Source organism: Callorhinus ursinus, unplaced genomic scaffold (genome assembly GCF_003265705.2).
Source record: "Callorhinus ursinus isolate GAN/ISIS: 27379988/994484 unplaced genomic scaffold, GSC_fseal_2.0 scaffold9, whole genome shotgun sequence".
NCBI lineage: Eukaryota > Metazoa > Chordata > Mammalia > Carnivora > Otariidae > Callorhinus > Callorhinus ursinus.
The window spans coordinates 18,245,032-18,261,146 of NW_027397071.1; positions in this window are offsets into that span (position 1 = coordinate 18,245,032).

Consider the following 16,115-nt stretch of genomic DNA (forward strand, 5'->3'; position numbering starts at 1 on the left):
TCCTTCCTTCCTTCCTTCCTTCCTTCCTTCCTTCTTTTTTTTTTTTTAACATATAATGTATTATTTGTTTCAGAGGTACAGGTCTTGTTCTTACACTGGAACTGGCAACACAGAATTCTCAAGGGAACCTGAGGGTATTGCCAGAGTGTTGGGGTCATGCTGGGCCTCAGGTTTCAGGAGGGTCCGCGTGCCTGGCTGGGGTAAGGTGCAGGAGACAAGGCAGCACCATCTTCCCACTCCAGCCGTGGGAAGAACCAACCTGGGTCCTGGGGTAGGGTGTGGGGGTAACTTCTTGGCCTTAGCAGCCCACAACTCTTCAACAGGGCTTTTTAGGAATCTTATGCAGTGTTGGATGCTAAGGCCTAGCTATGTTCAAAGAGATTTAGTTATGTAATAATGATGTGTGTGTGTGTGTGAGAGAGAGAAAGAGAGAGAGAGAGAGAGAGAGAGAGGGAGAGAGATTGATTTTTATGGGGATAAACCCAGGTCTTTAGGGAAGGGTTCTTTCTATCAACTTTAACTTTTAATGATGTGCACTGTGAGTTAATATGACTTTTATTTTCAAAAAAACTAGTTTTGAATCCTGCCTGAAGCTGACTTTATAAGAAGTTTGCTTTTTTTTTTTTCAAAAAGTGGTATTTCTTCTAACTAGTTCTTTTTAAACCTAATTTAATCAAACAGCTGAGTCTTAGTCTGTAGGTTTCTAACCACTTACTAGACCCGATTCTATTATTCTTTTTCAGTGAGATTGTGAGAATAAATCTAGCTGTCATTTGAGATGAGGGCCTGTGACAGCCTTGTCTCCCTCCTTCCTCTGTTATACAATACTACCCCGCTGGATGGGTTGCTCATTAAAAGCATTTATCCCAGACCAAGTGATAATAGCAGTTGTGTGTATCATAAGACAAGATCAAGTTGCATCACCCCCATATCAAACTCTGCTTTACTTTGTTTGGCTATCACCACCATTGGTTCTTGATTTCCCACAGTTCAAAGGAAGGTGAATAACAGCTGTGTTGGAATTACAATGTAAATTGCAATGTACAAAGCCCAATTGAACAGGATAATCAGCTGTTAAGGGGACTGCCATTCTGAAGGTCTACACTGGACTGGTTTGAATTTCTTGGTATGAAATAAATATATGTTAGTGTAAAAATGGTGAGGGCCTTAACTACTTTGTGCCATCATGTGTCAAGTTCATTTAGCAAAAGCTTCATGCAGTGAGCAGGTATTTTGTTACCAACAGTATTAGGAGACAATATTACATTTCCAAATTATGTTTGGAATTGATTTTAAAGGGGCATCAGAAAATGTAATTATGTTCTTTATATTATTTCCTAACTATGAATCACTTTCATTCATATTCATTTTTAAAGTCCATCAAAAATTTCTTTGCATTTGCTCCCTTTCCAGATATTCTCTCTCCTCAACACCAACCGTGCTTTTTTAATCAATGTACCCTTGACTTCTTGTGCCTCTGAAGAGAAGTTTTAGCAATTCATAGCCTTCATACACATCCCTGGTCTTTTTCTGTATTTGATTGCCCTACCTAATCAAGAGAGTTCTAATTAATTTTCAAGCAACGAAGCAATAATCTGGTAATTCTCAGACAAGAAGTAAAAGGAGAATATGCCTGATATTCTAGGTCTCTCTCTTTCTCTCTCTCTATTTTGTATCCTCAGATTTAAGTTTCCTAGTGAAGCATCCACGTTTTCCACATCTCTCTCTCCAGTGACTCATCAAGTGCCTGAAGCACAGGTAGATGCCCAATAAATGCCCTGTTGACTGAAAGAAGAAATGTGCCAGAAACAGCTCCCCAGCCTAACCCTTCATTACAAGGAAGACATGACTCTGAATATCAAAAAAGTGAGATGGGAATTTTTAAGGCAACTAATTCATTGAGATCAATTATATCAGCTTATTAGAGCACTTGGCAATGTATTCCATAATGGACATGATGGATTTAGTTCAGTCATGTAGAGTCTGGCTTTCCAGGAAGGACAGAGAAAGAAAAAGAATAGTCTTTAATTACCCCAGGCTTATTTGAATTTTACTCACCTGACTATTTGTTTTTGATCTGGTGCTAAAATAATGCTAAATATTTTCCTGAAATATTCTCCTGTGTCTTCTGAGAACAGAACCCCCTCAGTTTTTAGAAGAGAATTTGTTTTATTTTCATTTTAGATTTAGGGAAGAGTCGAGTGATCACTTGGGACTTTTAAAAACTGCTGTCTTTACTGCATGTAGTAGAACAGATCAGCTGGTTTCTTCTTCCACATCCCTGCACTAAAAGAAATATCCTCACTATTTATATGTGACATTTTTCTTAATCAGAGAGTGGAAATGAACCTGTAAACCCTTTTGGCTTTCATCAACTTAAGGAAATTGATTTAACTGGTTTTTAAGAGAGATTAAATGAAAAATGTTTTTTTCTGATGCCCCTTTAAAATCAATCTTAATTTGGTTTCCAACATTGTTACTCCATTTCTCTAATAAATTAAAGGATGGATCAATATTTCCAATTCTTCATGATACATCTTATGATTTTAATGTGAAGTTCATCACCATCTGTGAAGTGGTAACTCAAAAAAATGTATGTATTGCTGAATTATATTTTTTCTCTTCTCAGTATAAAAGAATCAGTGGCCAGGGTACGGGTGAAAAACAAGTAGGCCATTGAAGAAAGAAGGAAGGTGAAGGGCACTAATATTTATTAATATTATTATTGTATTATTAATATTTATTATCTGTGTGCTCAACCCATTGCCTCATTTAATCCTTTCATTTCAAAATAAATTTCATTGACTCTATCTTACAATGAGGAAAATGAGACTCTCAAATTGTGTCCAAGACTTCCTAGCCAGAAAAAAATCAGGGACCTGGGATTAGAAACAGAATATCTCTGGTTTTCAAGTATTTCTACTAACCTATGATGGCACATACATGATTCAACTATGGCATAGACATGAATAGGACTGGGATAATTTAGCCCACAAAAGTGAATACATTGGGGGAAATTCGTGCTTCAGCTACGCAAAGACTAGATACACAGAGGATAATAAAGGAAGATCTCCAAGGAGAGGTTAGGGAACATTAAAATAGGAAGTGAAGAATTTTAATTAGATTTATGGAAGACAGTCTTGACTGTTTAACTTTGTCCAGTGCAATTTTTGCTTCAACAGATATTATAAGTAGATCTTCAGTTAAATGCAAAGCATTTCTGAAAAGCTGAAAAAAGCAGGAATTTAAAACAGAAAGCATAGTAACTTTCTGTTGGTGCAGAAAACATAACTAAAAACATTTATGTGATTTCTTAGGTCATCTTCAGTGAGAAATTGTAAACTTCATTACCTGTATTTTATTTTTCATTTAGATTTTAACTAAGTCAATGTGTATTTTACAAATGCTAACATGTCATTTTGTCCGGGTTTTGTGCTAAAAAGATATACAATCCCATCATACTTAATGTGAGTGGGGTTTTTTTTGAGAAATGATAACTTGTTTTTTTTTTATGCTTCCAAAATTTTTATATAGTAAGCTGCTTATTTGGGGGGGATTATCCTGGCAGTTCAGCTTATTCATAATGTTAAATTTTTAATTCATCAATAATCTTTCATATGATTTACCAATGTAGATATGATATTAGTTTGAGCTCAGAGTCTTATTGTGAATCTTCTACACAGGTGTTATTGTCTATCAATTTTTCTGTCTTTAAGCAAGAAATCATAACACACTTGAGAATTCCTTTGTATGATATTATTTAGCATCTTATCTATTATTTAGATATTATTTAATATCTTGAGTAAATGACTCAAGTCATTTTGGTTCCCTTATTATTATTTGGTTCCCTTGGGTTTCTAGGAATTCATGCATATTGGTATCACTGTAACGTTTTGGAACATTCTTGGTTCCCGAGATAGTTGAGTAGTAGATTATAGTAGATCTAGAAGTGAGATGGTCTAAGGGTAATTCTTTAAGCTAAAACTGAGTCACCCATGAATCTTTTTGGGACCAAGGATAAGCTTTAGCTAGCCCACATTCCTTAGTACCATGTATCTATTTCACCAATTATGATAGCTAGCAAGACTCACCTCTATAAAATAGAAGTTCATTCTAGAACTGGTTTTGATTTTAGACTCTGAGCCCCCATATTGCCTTTGGTAAATAACTCTCTTCAGATGATTCCATGTGAGTTTAGACAAACACAATGATTCTTTTGGTCAAATCTGGGATGCTCGACTCATTGTCAAGCCATTCAAATCTCCATCTCTGAACGTGCCCTTCCTTCCTCTGGTTATATTCTAAAGCTGTAAAGATTTTTAACAACACTAGCAAGGCATCTCAAGATTGGAGTGGTATCCAGTTTCAAATATGTCACGAGGTCACTCCAGCAGTCCTATGAGGAGGTCCACATGGGAAGAACTGAGGCCTCCTGCCAGGAGCTAGTGAGTGAGTCATCTTTTTTTTTTTTTTTAAGATTTTACATATTTATTTGACAGAGAGAGACACAGCAAGAGAGGGAACACAAGTGGGGGAGTGGGAGAAGCAAGCTTCTTGCTAAGCAGGGAGCCCAGGACCCTGGGATTGTGACCTGAGCCAAAGGCAGCTGCTTAACGACTGAGCCACCCAGGTGCCCCATGAGTGAGCCATCTGTAAGTGGATCCCCTAGTTCCAGTCATGACTTTCAATGACTGCAACCCCAGCCAACATTATGACTGCACCCTTTTATGAGATCATTGAGCCAAAATCATTCAGCAAAGTTGTTCCTGAATTTCTGACTCACCAAAACCATGAGATAATAATATTTGTTGTTATTTTTAAGGTGCTAAATTTAGGAATAATCATTTTGCAGCAATAAATAACTAACGCAGAGCCCAAGTTCGTGTGTGTGTGTGTGTGTGTGTATGTGTGTGTTGTGTTGTGTGTGTGTGTTTTTTCTCTTACGTATGGTGGGCTGTCTTCACTACTCTTGGAGTTTTTTCCAGTTAATTGCCAGGTTGGAAGTGGGAACTGAGTTTGAGAGAAGGGACAGGAGTAGAGATGGCCCAGGGGTATAAGTTGAAGCACATTATCATATTGTCACAAAAAATTGATACTTTTGAGGAGATGAGAGTGATACCCAGTTTCAAATATGTCACGAGGTCACTCCAGCAGTCCTATGAGGAGGTCCACATGGGAGGCCAATTTAATAGGCATGACATACTCAAATTCTTTTCACATAATACAGCCAGAAAAATTATTTTTCTGTATTGCACTTTATAAAGGGTATATCTTACTATCTAATTCTACTGCTTACAACCCTTCAAAGATCAGAGTCAGAACTCCATACAAGGTTGACAAGACCTTTCTTGACCTGGGCTCTGCTGATCTCTCTAGTCACTCCTACCTATTCTTCACCAACAACTCCCACCTCTGGTCTTCCTGGAGGATGTTCTCTACATGAACCACGGCTGCTCTCACTTGCCAGCCTTGGTTAGGCTTTCCCCTGCCTGTAGTTCCACATTCTTACTCTGACTTTTTTTTTTTTGACTCCATGTTGCCCATAAGTCACATTCAGCTTTTCGATATTTTGTTTGATCTCCACAACATTTTTGAAAATTTTGAATGAATATTTAAAAATATGGATTTCCTCTCATGGAACAATCAAAAGATGGGGCAAGATGGAATTATCCCCCTGCCCTGCAGACACATGATCTGTGCCCTGGCCCCTACTCCAGACCCCCTTCTCTCACTGATTGCTAAAAAATAACATTTTTAGCAGGCAGTGTGAATTAGTTCAGGTCCTTTAAGAAGCAGACACCAAGGGAGGATTAAATATGTAAGAATGTAATCAGGGAAAATGCCTATATGAAAAAAAAAGACATTTGAAGGGTACCCAGGATTTATTTTAATAAGGTATGGTAAGAAACACAGATGTAGAAATGATAGTTTCCTATAAATAGGGTCTGGGTGGCACATTCTCATGGCTGCCATAGGATGTCATCCTTACTTCACAGGTGAGGAAACTGCATTTCGGAAAGTTTACAGAACATACCCAGAGTTACAAAGCTAACAAATGGAAAAACTAAAAATTCAACATTAAAAATGTTTGCTCATAGCCCCATGCAATATGTCACTCTATTAACAGACAAGCTACCTATTCATCAGACAGGGCTTTTTCAAAGCTTTCAGGAGAAAAGGCTGTCTGTGGTAGCTTTAGCCAATTCCCTTTATCAGTATAAGTAATTCTTATATTGTTAGTTGGGAACCAGTGGATTCATCATGAAATTGATGAATAATATAATTTTGAATGGTGGTTTTCATTTATCAGACATTGAGAATTTAGGTGTTCAGCAGAGTTCAGATAATTTTAATATAATACATTTAGGAAATATTTTCCCGAAGAAGATATAATCATAAACCATGCTCTTTATCACTTCCACATTTTTTACTCTTTAATATCAGTTGCCCTTCACCCAGAGGCTATACCATCACAATGTGCTCAGGCATTGTTAGCATTCGGATCAAGCATTCAATTGATTAGGGTTTATGAGCCCAAAGGTCATTGGCTCAACAACCTTGAGGTCAAGTTAGCTTTATCTAGTCCCAAGGTCACAGACTTGACTTTTCAGCCAAGTCATACTGCAAAGGTGTGTACAAGAACACCAGCACTTCTTTGCATCATATTAAGATGGACCCACTACACCTTTACTGTCCAATGCCCCCCTCTCTGACCCAGGCACAAGGCATAAGCATTTGTCAGATTCATGGGTGTCAGTCTATTCCATTGATGAATTTCACACATGCCCAATTTTTCTACTGATGAAATGTCATCCAATTTTAGTATGGTAAGCTTTTTCTGTAACACTCTGAAAAATGTGAATTACTATAACAGTATGTTATCAATGTTGCATGACTATACTACTAAGGATAAAAATAATATTTCTCTTATGGTCTAGTCTTAGTTTGTGTGGTAGGCTGCCTCTAAAAGGAGCCCCAGTGATCTCTGACTTGGGATGTTCACAGCTTTATATAATTATCTGCTCTTGAGTGTGGGCCAGACCTAGTGACTCAACATGAAGGAACAAGGACAGTGCATAAGTAATGTAATGTCACTGTCGACATTAGGTTACAAAAAGACTATAATTTACATCTTGAATGCCATCCCTTACTCTATCTTGCTTGGAGAATTTGCTCTGGGAGAAGCAAACTGTCCTGTTGTGGAGAAGACCTTGTGGGAAGGAAAAGATATCTCCATCCAGTGAGGCTAGGAGGCCTGCCCACAGCTGCTGAAGGGAGCTTGGAAGTGGATCATCTGAGGCCTGCCTGTAGTTCTGCATTTGAGCTTGGAAGCAGTTCTGAACCTCGTCAAGCCTTGAAATGACTGCAGCCCAGGATGACACGTTTTCTGACAGACACCCTCAGCCAGAGAACCCAGTCAGCCATGCCCAGATTCCTGGCCCATAGAACCTTTGAGATAATAAATGTTGTTTTAAAACACAAGATTTTGGAGGTAATACAGCTAATCCTGTACCACTTCTGTCAGAATAAACTGGAAATGGCTAGAAAGAGAAAGTATATTTATGTTCCCATGCAAATCAATGAAAAGTATAAACCTCTATTTTAGTATCACCAGTGAAAGTAAGAATAGTTTGGAGTTTTTGTTGCCTCTGGAATGTTTGATAAATATTTTTTATGGGAGCACATTTGTTCTATCCCAAAGCATGGCATGGCATAATGCTACGCAAATACCAAACATAGCACTCAGTAAAAAGCCATTAATGGAATATTCACTCAAAATTCATTGGTTTTGACATAAATAATTTGCACAATTAATGACCCATTCCATATCTAGGCTCAGTAAAAATGGTTTCCCATTGCCATGAAAGCCTAGGAAAATTATAAATACTTTTCCTTCAGAAAGGAGGCAATGCAATATACCTAAAAGACCATGGAGTCAAATTGACATAGGTTTGAATCCTGGCTCTTCCATTTATGAACTGTGTGACATTGGGCAAGTCACTTCCCCTTTTTGAGTCCCAGTACCATGCCTGTAAAGCAAGGATGACCTCATGGGGTTGTCAAGAAAATTGAGTGTGATATTGTTTGTGAAGCACTGGGCCAGGCACATTGTAAGGATACAAGAAGTGGAAGTTATTGTTGCTATTATTATTGTTCAAAAACTCCCTCATTATGAAAACCCTAAAAATTTTTCAGAAGCAATCACAATAACTCAATCACCCCCAAATATTCACTGATCTCTAATTCCAACTGTTTATCACTTTTTGTCTAACATAATAGCCCCCTCTCTGTTTTCTATTGCTTGTCAAACCAAAGTGAAGGGACTGTAAACATCTATCCAAATGTTAAAATCCCCATATTGGTACAGCCTTTCCTGGGGAAAGCTTATTTCTCTACCAGAAGACAGAAGAGAAAGATACTTAACAGGATAATCCCTACCCACAGATTTAGAGTAAGGTTTATATGCCATTTTAATTTATAGGACATTAATGTACATATAAGAGTGATCATTTGTATTTCACTTCATATCACTAATTAGGTCTAGCAATGTGTTGTATGTTCATATTCATTTTATGAGAAGGAGATAGAAATTTTAAAAGACTAAATTGTATTTGATGTGATTATGATATACACCAGATTTTAAGGTAATTTTGAGAGTGAAGCACACAGTTGGAGTGTGTCACTTGAGACGTGTTTTTTAAAGCTATGAGTAGGTAATAACATTAACATGGTAAGTTTCAGCCAGAATTTTGTAGAAATCCCCTTATTCCAAAGATGGGTCAAAAAAATTATGAGTTTCCTACGAACACCTCCCACAATCTAAACTGATCCTTACTGTAATTCTTTGTAACTGTGATCTGTTTATTTTCACAGCTAACAGGTTTATGTTTACTTGTGGATTTATATTTTTAATGATGGTCTTTTCCACTAAGCCCTAAGCTCAAGAGGATAGGGATTGAGAGAGGAAAGGTCGGCGACATACTATAATTTTCCTCAAAAGGACATAGGTAATTTCGAAGGATGCAAGTCAAAGTGGTCTGACTAAAGTGTAAGAGTTTTACTGAAGTAATATTTATAGCAGACAAATAGTAAATTGTTCACCATGTCATTCTCAGCCCAGTATTTTTTCTTTTCTCTTTTCAAGTTTTTATTTAAATTCTAGTTAGTTAGTTAACATATATGGTAAAATTGGTTTCAGGTGTAGAATTGAGTGATTCGTCACTTACATATAACACCCAGTGCTCATCACAAGTGCCCTCCTTAATCCCCATCACCCATCCAGCCCATCCCCCACCCTCTTCCCTCCATCAGCCCTCAGTTGGTCTCTATTGTTAAGAGTCTCTTGTGTTTTGCTTCCCTTTCTCTCTTTTTTTTCCTTCCCATAGGTTCATCTGTTTTGTTTCTTAAATTCCACATATGAGTGATATCATATGGTATTTGTCTTTCTCTGGCTTATTTTGTTTAGCTTAATTCTAGCTCCATCCACATCATTGCAAATGGCAGGATTTCATTCTTTTTGATGGCTGAGTGATACTGCATTGCATATATTTATACCATCTCTTTTTTTATCTATTCATCAGTCGATGGACATTTGTCAGCCCAGTGTTCAATAAATATTTGTTAAATGTTGAATTAAAGAGTCAATGTATATGTTTATGGGGTAGTTCTTGCTGATTTACTTTTACATATGTTTAACATACGGATGGTGAACATTTTGAAATATTTCATTACTTTAGGTTTTGATAACTATAAATATATATATATATATATATATATAACTATAGCTTTTCCTATATATTCTTGTTTATTGGGGGAGAATTATACCTCGATCCAAAGTCTGAAAAGTTTTCATATTAAGACTGCAGACTTTAAAAAAGACATTGTTAAGAATGCCAGACTCAGTCTTGAAGAGTGATAGACAATTGGTGTAGGTCTTCTTAAAGGCTTGGTACCAGTAAAAAGGATAACACTGAGACTGTTCATTCCACCATTGAGTCAACCCCTGGACACCAAACAAAACGATTCAGAGAAACGTACCCACATAGAGGCTTTGTCTTGCTTGCTGCTGTACCCTAGAATAAACAACAGTACTAGTATAGAGGAGGCACTTATTAAGTGATTATGGAATACACTGTCCAGTTAGTGGAGAGTGTTATCCAAACTAAGTCGAATTAATAGACTCTTCCTGTGTTTAACACAAGAATTTAACAGGTAATTTTGATGATGGTTTTTGACAGCATTAGGTTATCTCTGGATTCAAAAATGATATTCTCAGTAAATAATTTAGCGAAGGTACATTAAATCTAAAACAAATTATTATTGGTTTTCCAAAAGCTTAACAAAAAGTAAAACAAGAGTTGTTTGCACGAGTGGCTTCTAGGTATTCAGTTTGGAAACAAAACAGTGACATTCCTTCATTATAGTGGGCATTAGCTGCCAATAGAAAGAAAAGATATTTAAAGAGAGTGTTCATTGTACATAGAGAAGAATTCACAGCATGACATTAGTTTTAGAACTATAGCTTCTTTTAAACAATGTGTTTTCTTTAGAAAGAAAGGTCAGTGACATACTGTAATTTTCCTCAAAAGGACATAGGTAGTTTTGAAGGATGCAAGTCACAGTGGTCCGACTAAAATGTAGGCGTTTTACTAAAGTAATATCTATAGCAGACAACTCAGACTCATGCTCCTTTCACACTTTACCCATCTAATCTCCCACCCCCAAGTTAAGGAAGCCTTTCACTTTTTACCCTACTTGTGCTCAGATTGTTGGAAATTGTATAGATGTGTGCTACTTTGCCAACACTTTTTATGTAAACTGGTATTTAAAGTCTTTAAGAACTAATGTTTTTCAGTGTTTCTCCTGTTCCCCATGATTGGAAATTAATTTAATGACATTAAATATGTTTATACCAGTGCTGAGAGTACTACTAGATTTTTTTAAAAAATTATTTTTAATTAATAAACAAGACTTAAATATATTCCTGTCCTAAAAAATTATGGCTATAGCTAAAATTCAAGTTTCATTTGTTCTCCACCTCTGGTTTCAATCCCTTTTCCAGAGGTAGTAATAGTTATCAGTGTGGTAGGTATCCCTCTGTTTCTTAGGTTCTTTTATAATATATATTTAAAAATATATATATTTTATTATATATATATATACCTTTAGGTATATTATATAGACCTATATATATATTATATACCCTTAGATACATATACCTACATTTTCTATTTTTAAATGCCAGTATCTTTGACAATTTTTCCACATTGGTACTTACAGATGGAATTTAATTCAAGACTTCCTCTACAATTTGTACCGAAAAGCATGTATTTTTGTCCAATCTTCCCTTACTCCCATGAATTTCTAAGATATAACTGATCAGATAAGATCAGCATTATCAGGAAACCTATAATTGGGCCTTTGAAAAAAATGGGCCCTTAAGTTAGTTTCACTGCATAAATATTAGATGTGGCAAGTCAGAATTTATCATTGCAATGCTTTTGGCTACCCAGCATTACATACTGGAAAGCCACCTTCTTTTCTACCTTAATTCCATGGCATATTTAGAAAATTTTATAGAAGATTGATGCCTCTGAAACAGGAAAAAAAATTGAATCTTAACTTAATACTTTAAGACTCATTCTTTTTTGTATTCATTCATTTATACCTTCATTTAACATTAATCTAAGTAATGCTGTGTATCAGGCGTTCTTCTAACACTTAAGAATGAGAATGTAAATGCCTAATCCCTAATCCAAAGGAGATCAAAGTTTACTACAGGAAAACACCTAAATAATGAATAAATCCAATACAGTGTTTAAGAGCTGCATAGAAGGATAAACAATGTCATTACTGCACTGCAGATAGAAATTTTAGACAATTAACTATGATTTTTGACCACCTACATGTGTTAGGCACCCTGCTAAGTGCTGGCATTGCATGGAACTTTTTTCTTTTGTAATAGTAAAGTATTTACCTAAATGTCTTTTAATCCTAAAGCTTTTTGGGGGGGTATGTTAGGAAAATACAGTTTAGTGGTTAAGAGCAGAGGTTCTTGTGCCTAGCTGTCTAGGTTCCAACCCTGTTCTGTCCTTTCCTAATTGAGTGATCTTGAATTTAACTTCTCAGTTTCATTATCTACATAATGTGGACATTAGTAGTATATCTGACCCATAAGATTGTGGTGAGAGTTAATACACATGAAGCACTTAGGAAAACGTCTGATTTGGAGTCATTATTCTGTACGTATTGATTACTGTGATGTCACCTTTAGTGGCCTCAGTTTATCAGATCTGCTTGTTTTTGTTTTCTCTTTGTTTTCAGTTCTAGATGTCCAACCTTTTTCCTTAGGGTGGATTTCCTGGAGTACCATGAAGAGTTTCAGCTATACTTACTCACTCACGACTTGGAGATTTCATTTAGATATCTCCAGGATGAGGGAAACTGTCATAATCTGAAAATAGCTTCAATCCAGTTATACCTTAATCAGCACAGATTTATTTCTGAAATATATACTCACATACAATTCCTTTCATAGAAAGAAAATAAATAAGATGAAGAAGACTTCAGAATAAAACACACACAGGCACACACTTCTGATCCAAATCTTGTTTGAATAAGCTCTTCAAGAAACTTCACAGTACAGACATTATACATGTAATATATATTTTTTTAATTTAGCACTTTAATCTCTCCCAGGGGTAATGTTGCTGTGTAATTCTACTCCTTGGCAAAACTGACTTTAAATCATCTCTATAAGGAGAGGAGTGATAGGGTTACCAGATACAGCAAATAAAACTACAGGGCACCTAGTTACATTTGAATTTCAGATTTAAAAAAAAAAGAGTATTTTTTTATTATAAATATATCCCATGTGATTTAGGGGACATATTTATACAAAAAACTTACTGATTATCTGAAATTCAAATATACCTGGCTGGGCATCATGTGTTTCCTTTGGCACCCCTGGGGTGGTGGGAGGAACAAATCTCATATGTTCCTGGGAATGCTTCCACGTGTTTTTACGTGCCTTCGTCCCACTTCTCTCTCACCCTGCCCACTCCAATTCTTTAGAAATATCTCTGAAAGCAGTCATGTACAATCATTTTTTTCAACATTTAAATTTGCTGAAGCAAATGGCATGGCGACGCTCACAGTCCAATATTATCAGATTTATCCTTTCCTGCTGGCCCTTCTCTACTGCCTCCCAACCCAATCCCATTTCTTTCTGCCCTCTGCTTCCTTTTGGAAGCTTTCTTTTTCTTTTCTTTACTTTTTAAAAGATTTTATTTATTTACTTGACAGAGAGAGAGAGCAGAGAGCATGCACACAAGCAGGGGGAGCAGTAGAGGGAGAGGGAAAAGCAGACTCCCTGCTGAGCAGGGACCCCCCCCCCCGCAAAGCGGGGACCCTGGGATCATGACCTGAGCTGAAGGCAGATGTTTAACCCACTGAGCTACCCGGGTGCCCCTGGAAGCTTTCTTTTAATGGTTGCTTTTCTTCCTTAAACAATATGGCTTCTCATATGTTAAGATTAGGTGCTGGAATACAGGGACAGAAAACAAATATGAAAAAAGAAAACCTATTGAGCCCAGAAATAAGATATCCATTATTTCAACCATTCCCTTGCTGCTGTCCTCATCTTCATTTGTTTGTCCTTCCATTGTTCCTGACTGATCAAATGCAAACACTGAATCAATCCAGATATTCCTCCCTTGTCTCCCCTGGAATCTGAATATCATAGCAGGAACCTTTATAATGTGCAGATTGGTTGATAATTTCCAACTGAAAATGCATATTCAGGGCTATAAATTGATAGTTTCCAACTGAAAATACATATTCAGGGCTGTGCAGTAATATTCTATTATTTTTTCTCTATCTTTCTCTTCCACTGTCTAGATTGGCTATTTCAAAAAAATTTTATTCATTTCAAAACTTTCTAATTTCAGATTTCACCCTTCACTCTAAGTAAGTAATTTCATCCTCAGCCTTGCAGAGAAAACAGAAACCATCACGCAGGTTCTTCCTCAGCTTCCTTAAACCCCATATACAATTTGTCAGAACCCGTGCTTCCCTGCTGTTTGTGTTTACATTGGCAGAGGTATTTTCTCTTTCCTAAAGTTTTGGATGCTAGGCCTATTTCCTCAATGATTGTGTTTAATCAGTTTTCAGCTCTTTATTTAATTTCCTAACTTTTTTCTCGTTGCTATTTCAATGGTTGAAGAAGATTTAAACACTTCATAACCTTCCATACCTTAAACAAGGAGGCAAACATTCACCCTGCTATCTCCTTTACTACACCACTACTTCCTTTGTCCTCTTCAAAATCAAGCATTTTGAAAAAGAGAGATCTAGAATTGCTATTTCTAAGTCTTCCTTTAACCACTGACTCTTCTGCATGTTAAAATCTGCTTTAAAATGAAACTGCTTTCACAAAGATTTTCATTGCTACCTTTTTGCTAAATGTAATGAGTATCTTTTAGTTTTTATTTTACCTGATTTTTTTTTAGCATTTGATCACCTCTTGCAATGTTTTTCCCTTGAATTTCTGAGATACCGCATCTTCTATACCATTCTTTCTCCCTCCATTGTGCCTATGACTCCGAGATCTATAGCTCCAAATTACCTGCATTCATTTCTTACAGCCACTGTTGCAAATTACCAGCAAACTTGGTGGCTTAAAACAACAGAAATTTATTCTCTTACATTCCGGAGGCTGGAAGCCTAAAATTAAGTGTGGCAGAGGCATTACCTTCAGATGCCCTATGGGAGAATTTGTTCCTTGTTTCTTTCAGCTTCTGGTGGCTGTTGGCATTTCTTGGCATGATGATTAGTTTTTTGTGTCAACTTATTTGACTATAATTTCCAGAGATTTAGCCAAACACTAATCTAGGTGCTGCTGTGAAGGTGTTTTGTGGATATGGTTAACATCTACAATAATGATTATAAGTAAAGGGAATTATGCTAGTATTATATTTTGTTAATTAGAAAAATAGACTAATGTAAATGTTAAAGTAACATTAAATTGTTAATGTAAATGAACCTTGAGAAGAAGGAAGGAAGAAGGAAGCTGAATTCCTAGGTGACACTGGTTTTCCTGGAGTTCATCACTACCTCACTGTCTTTCAGTCTCCTCTCTGCCCTGAGGCTGTTCTCCAGCCTAGCTCATTAATGTGCTCTCCAACTGCAGAGGGCCAGGACAAGCAAGATCTGTACCTTGAAATCAATAAATTCTGCTTAGAGAAATTATAGGAGGGTCAAACAAATGGAGGGGTGTACCATGTTCATGAATAATATTCATGCTAATACAATCCCAATAAAAATTCTAGTAATTTTTGTATTAACTGAAAAATTGATTTTGAAATTTACCAAAAAACCAGTGATGAATACAAACCAATAGAATCTTGAAGGAGTAAAATAAAGTTGGGAAACTACCAATAATTAAAGATGCAGCTAATAAAACAATATAGTATAAGGACAGGATGAACAAAGAGATTGGGCACCTGGGTGGCTCAGTTGGTTGGGCGGCTGCCTTCGGCTCAGGTCATGATCCCAGAGTCCTGGGATTGAGCCCCACATCGGGCTCCTTCCTCAGTGGGGAGCCTGCTTCTTCTTCTCCCTCTACTTGCCACTCCACCTGCTTGTGCTCTCCCTCTCTCTGTCTCTGTCAAATAAATAAATAAAATCTTTAAAAAAAAAGATCAATGGAACAGAATAGAGGATCCATTTGTAGACTCACATGTATCTGGTCATTTTATTTAAAACAAAAGCATCAATACATTCAGTGATTATATTACAAAAGGGTGATCTTTTCTATAAGTAGTGCTAAGTCAATTAGATACTTATATGGGTAAAAAAAGAACTATACTTCACATACCACACAACCATACCAACTGTTGATGAAGATAACAAATAACTGGAATTCTCATATTTTACTGGTGGGAATGTAAAATGATGTAACTCCTTTGAAATATTGGTTGTTTTTGCCAAATCTATATAAGCTTCTCCTATGACCCAGCAGTTCAACTCCTGGGTATAGACTTAAAAGAGAAATGAGTCAATACTTTTATGCACACACACACACACACACACACACACACACACACACACACACA